This window comes from Astatotilapia calliptera, chromosome 16, assembly GCF_964374335.1.
Source record: "Astatotilapia calliptera chromosome 16, fAstCal68.1, whole genome shotgun sequence".
In the NCBI taxonomy this organism is placed as follows: Eukaryota; Metazoa; Chordata; class Actinopteri; order Cichliformes; family Cichlidae; genus Astatotilapia; species Astatotilapia calliptera.
The window spans coordinates 25,455,057-25,461,093 of NC_137437.1; positions in this window are offsets into that span (position 1 = coordinate 25,455,057).

Genomic DNA, 6,037 nt, shown 5'->3' on the forward strand with positions numbered 1-6,037 from the left:
ATTTTCAAAGCTTGTGGTGGTGGTGTTGATGTGTAAGGTGTTCCTGAGAATGAAGGCTGCTAGAGAAAAGAAATCTCCTGAACATTACACATTATATTCATAGCTAAAATCCTTGAGACACACACATATTTGTGATAATGACTAAAAGCTCTTTCAGCGGCGGCACTTTTGGCTAGAACCTGCCTCCACTTCTTCTTTACAAATTCTGTTGGATCTTGAGGCAAAAGTGTCAGTATATTTGGGAAGATTGTTGTCATTAAAAATTTAAAAAAGAATATGCTTGTATCAGATTCTCTCTATGTGTGTGTATGTTTATGTCAATATTCCCACAGCTTAAGTATCGCTAATAAAAAAGAAGGTTAATAAACTTGTATCTGAAAGCACTAACACAATGCAGGAACCAACCAAGGTGACTAAGCAGTGAAAACCTCCATTTTCCAACAAAGAGTGCAATTTAACAAACATAACTGAACTGCAGTTTTATATTTTTTTATGCTTATAATTTAAGGTCTTTTTAAGCAGCTGTAGCAACAGAAAGCAGAAACTTATGAAACAGAAAAGGTTGCTAGCTTGTAACTTATGTTCACCACAAATGTTTGTATAAAACATGTACCAGGGAAATGCTTGTAGATACATCTCTTAAATTTCAATCCCTTTAATTCAGTTTTACAATTACTTCAGAGCAGCATCTGCCATTTGAGAAAAAATAATCTTAAACGTCTTCAGCATTACTGTGCTAAATAGGACAACATGTTTAAGGGTCAACTGATACAGGAACATTTCCATCTGTTTCTACATCAACTTGTCGTGACACTTGTCTACTTCCTGTTGAGGCAAGGCACCAGCGATACTGCCACAGAGACCCCTGGTAACCAGTGGTCACTAGAGAAAATTTTGTATTCCCCATTGGCAAACACTTGGCTGTAGCTGGGCTTATTTTGTGTAAACATACCCAGCTGTCAAAAACAGCTTGTTTGGCTCCAAGGTAGAAATGCCCTGTGAAGGCACAGTAGACGTTTATTGACATGGGTACTCTGACTGATCTGTGGCTACGCAGCCTCATGCACAGCAGGGTACAATATACTTTGTGTTGTGACAGTTTACTCCCACAACTAGTTTACATTTCCTTTGAATTGTGCTACAATGCTGTTCTGTCAGAGCATGCAGGATGCCAGATGTAAGACTGAAACAACTTTGTTAGGCTATTTGTTGCATCCTCTCCACAGTGATTAGAGGGCTTGGTGATTCGGAAGGAAGATGGAAAATATGAGAACATTTGTTGTGAATGGAAAATTAAAAGGTGGTTTAGAATAACACCGTGCTTGTTATTGTTTAAGAATCTTGAAACATGAGTGTCAAAATCATTCCCATAATATTCTCAGGCAATAATATAATACGACTGTTCCAGGTTGCTCTCACTTATCGCTGCCCCTGCCAGCCCTAATTGTGCCTGTTTACTGTAAACTCGAGGGCAGGAAATCATTAGGTAATGCTTGTGTCGTGATGACATTAAAGAAGCCGTGCCATCCATCTGTCTCTCTTAAATGACTAATAGCCGATGGTGGAGAATAGAGTATTGGCATGTTATACAAGTGTGACCCGGGGTTGTTTCGCACTGTCTACCTTCACTACAGTTCCCACGCTGTGCACAGAACATTTGGTTCAAATTATTTGTGTTGCTCTTGATATTCAATTGTGTGGGTGGTGAAATAGCTGATTTGTTTTGGAAATAATGGACTGCAGTTCAGTAAAGCAGGAAAAATTATATTTGAACGCTCTTTTACCAAGTGCTCCTTCATCCTTAAACCTCCAATTTATTGCTCTTGTAGTGGAAGAGCACTGCATCTCGTCGAAAGCAGGCAGTGGGAGTATTCAAGTGTGCACAAAGAAAAAGAAAAAAATAACTTTAAGTTCAGAGAACAGATGTTCCTCTGTCTGTTTTTTTTTTTCTCTCTTTTTTAAATTAAAAGATATGTTAGATAGAATACGCGACACACTCTGATGATTCCAATGAGCTGCAATCACCAGTGGATCTATGTTGTGACACAGCAAAGGTTTATATCTCTGCAGGGGTGCCATCAAATCTGGAGTATCTTCTACTGATCTTTGCCTGAAGTATCTCTGAAACCCAAGGAGCGAGTGTGATATCAACACTAAACTGAAAGAGACAGCAAACAACAATAATGTAAGCTTTTGCAAAGCCACTAAAAATTTGACTCGGTTACACTCAAAACACAAAAAGTAACCTCACGACTGGTGATTTTAAAGAATCATCTTTAGTTGGATTCCATGAATAAAGTATTTATTTTTTGAATTATTTTAAAAAGTTATGTCAAGAGGTTTCAGGCGACTGTGTTACATAACTCTTAATAAACTGGTTATGTTTTATTCAAATATGTTGAACTGACTCAATAAAAAAGCCATTGAGATACTGCCAAAACACTGTATTATATTGAAATAATGAAAATTACTAAAATAAATGTTTTTTGGGAGTTACTTAACACAGCTGTATGAAACCGCTTGGCATAACTTTTTTAAGTAAACCAAAAAAAGAGAAAACAACAAAAAAAAAAAATTTGGGGGAGTGTATATCTGTTAGAACAGTGCAAATTTCAAACCTTTGTCCCTACTCTGCAAACATTATGTTCTTACTGTAAGCCTTTTTTCCTTAATTTGAAGACATGGAAGTCAGTTGGAGTGATTATAATTCAGAAAATTGGAACAGGTGTTAAGCAAAGCCAGAGATGAGTCGTGCATTTGAAGAACAGGTTGCGTCTTTTTCTAAAAAAGAGAGAATAAACACACTATCCAACACATGTGCTCTAATTTGGCTCCCCCCCCCCCCCCCCCCCTTTCAAACAAGGCTGAATTTTAAATGCAAACTTTTTTCCCCATTTTAGTAATTTTACTACAAATGTGAGCAGATAAGATTGCAGGAGTACAAGAATACAGTAAATGTGGCCATTTGGATTTAAAAAAAAATCTTACGCACAACTTATTTTTTGTGATACCCAATTACCAAAAATGTGCTACATGTGCCATTTGAGACAGTTTTTCAGTTTTTCCTACCTTCTTGCTTTAAATATGTGTAACAATATACAAATACATTGTATGGCCACAAAAACAACACTGAATAAAACACAAGTTTTCCCAGTGAGAAGGCCATACTGATGTAACCTCCGCTTATTCTGAGCTTTCTAGATATCCCATCGTGACTAAATAAATGGCAGACAACATACCAGTTCTATAGTCCTTCAGAATACCTGCCGAATTTGTGTGTCAAATCTGTTGACCTTGTTACATAACATTCATGACGACATAAAAGAATGAGTAAAATAGGTTGTACAGTAGTAGGCGTAGACAAGCAAGCACACTGGGATGTTGTGGTGTTTTTAAAGTGTGGCAAGCTTGTAATAATTGCCAGTGTTATTTTTTTTTAAATGGATATCTGCTTTTTATAAAAGAAAGATAAAAGATTAGACAATGCAGCAGATACTATATTAAATTCAGTGAAGACTTAAAATATTAATTGTTCAGAAACGTTATTCTGTTTAACTTGCTGTGTATGATCGTTAACAAGCAAGACAACATTAAAAGTGGCAGATTTTGCAGTCGAAGACAGCAATAAGCAGACACACATGACTAAAGCATGATGAAGGTTCATTAAATTTTCAGTTTAATCTTCACACTGATAAGATGGCAAAAAAGTCACTGCTAATTAAAAACAACAACTGTGATTGTAATTTCTCTACTGAGAGCTCCTTATAAAGTCTCTCTATAATGCGGAATAAAAATAGGAGCCTGAGCTGGTTTAAATATGAAGCTTTAGTTATTTAAAGCAGATAAAAAAAGATGATGGAAGATTAGGTTTCGATAGATAGACAACAGCAATAGACGTAAAATATAGACTTCCCGAGCCTCCGCTTGCAGGTACCTGAAACTGGACTCCTACATTTTTCCCTAGAAATTGATTTAATTAGAAAGCAGTTTATTGGTGTTTACCCTTAAGAGCAGCCTGCTCAAATGTAAATCGTTCATGCACTCTGCTTGCATATGAAAGCACAGAATTACCAGCTTATATCATTAAACCCTAATGAAATGGACACATATGTGCATGTAGATGTAATGGTAAAGAAAATGTTGCCCATATCTTTTTTTATTTTTATTTTTTTACAAACCTGTGTACGCACAAATCTGTGGTTTACTATCCGGGATTACTCAATATTTTCTTGTGTGAAATTTTTCACATTGTGTAATATGGACAAATACCGAATCCCCAAATAGTAAAACATATATTTTAAATGAATGTATATAAAGCATATTAAAACAATGACTGAAAGTGATTTGACTGAAAACAACATTTAATACCATTAGTTCCCTTACTGCTTGTATCAGCTTTCAAATGTGTTAAATAACCATAAAATTTATTCAGTTTCCATCCTTGGATTTCATCACTTTCACTCTCATTTCTTTGTAAGACCTAGGTTATGGAGGTTTGTCAAATTATTGCACTGAGTCTCTGATCTTGGTTTGACAGATCAGGCGGTTCTTGTCCTCCACCTGCTTCCTTCCTCGGCGACAGTTCTTGCCTTAGGGGACACATGATTCAACACCTTAATTATTGCAGCCCGAGCCTTTGATTGCAAAGAGTGAGCATGTTGCTCTTGATTTAGAATCATTCTAATTCACTACACTGAATAACTGAAATTGATTTGGCTCATAAACACGTTTCGCCGATTGATAATTTTGTGTACGCACTTGTTTTAAGAATATTTGAGTGCACAAATTAGGGAATTGACCCTGCATTTTGAACATCTAAGCTGAACACTTTGAAATGGATCGCTAAGTTAAGGTTTTGTTTTTGTTTTTAGTTCACTACCTGGGATGAGATCCTCATTTTAGGTTTGACACCATTTCTAGTAGATAATGGCAGATGTCTTGAGCATGAATTGAGGCTGCGGTTTGTAGAATGTCTCAAAAGGGAATGGCAGCAGCTCCCAGGCCAATAAATTCCAATAAATTATATCCACTTAAGGTTGCATTCTCATAGATCCATTAATTGTTTTAGCATTAAAACAGCATAATATACACTCAATTGTATTTTAGTGGTACACCTTACCAGTATGAGTGTTGGACCCTCTTTTGGCCTCTGAATTGCCTTAATTCACTGCAGATTCATTGCAGGTTGTACTACCTAAACATAACAACATAGATGGCTTCCCCCAAAGGTTCAACACTTTGATCAAATTGGTTTACTTTCCGGAGGGTTTATTAAAAGAAGGGACATTTCCACTTTAATAGGCTTGTGGTTTCCCAGAATTACTTAATTGTATTTCTCCTTTCCCACAGAACAAGGCCACTTGTTATGCATAGACTAAATGGCCTGTATTTGTATAGCGCTTTACTTAGTCCCTATGGACCCCAAAGCGCTTCACACTACATTCAGTCATCCACCCATTCACACACCGTTGATGGCAAGCTACATTGTAGCCACAGCTGCCCTGGGGCGCACTGACAGAGGCGAGGCTGCCAGACACTGGTGCCACTAGTCCCTCTGACCACCACCAGCAAGCAATGGGTGAAGTATCTTGCCCAAGCACACAACGACTGAGACTGCTGGAGTTGGGGCTCGAACAGGCAACCTTCCGATTACAAGACGAAGTGCAAACTCTTGAGCCACGATCGCCCCACTGGAGAAACCCAAGAGCCAGCATATCAAATAAAATGTCAGTTTCACAAATGAGCTTTTTTAAATAGATAAAGTAGGTTTGTTACATGTGGCCAGTGTTTGTTTTGAGGAGCATAGAATCACCTGATGTAGATATTGTAGAGATTAAGGCTGTCCACAGATTTATCTCTAAGGAAATGGAACATTTATCCAAAAGTCAACACTTACAAGAACCAAATTTTTCACTCTGTCTATATGTGATTCAGTAAAGGTTTTGTATCATTTGGCAACCAATACTTTATTCTCAGTGACTAACAGGAGCTTCAGCTTCTCACAGGTGTTGTTGTAGGCAGCAGCAATGATAATTCT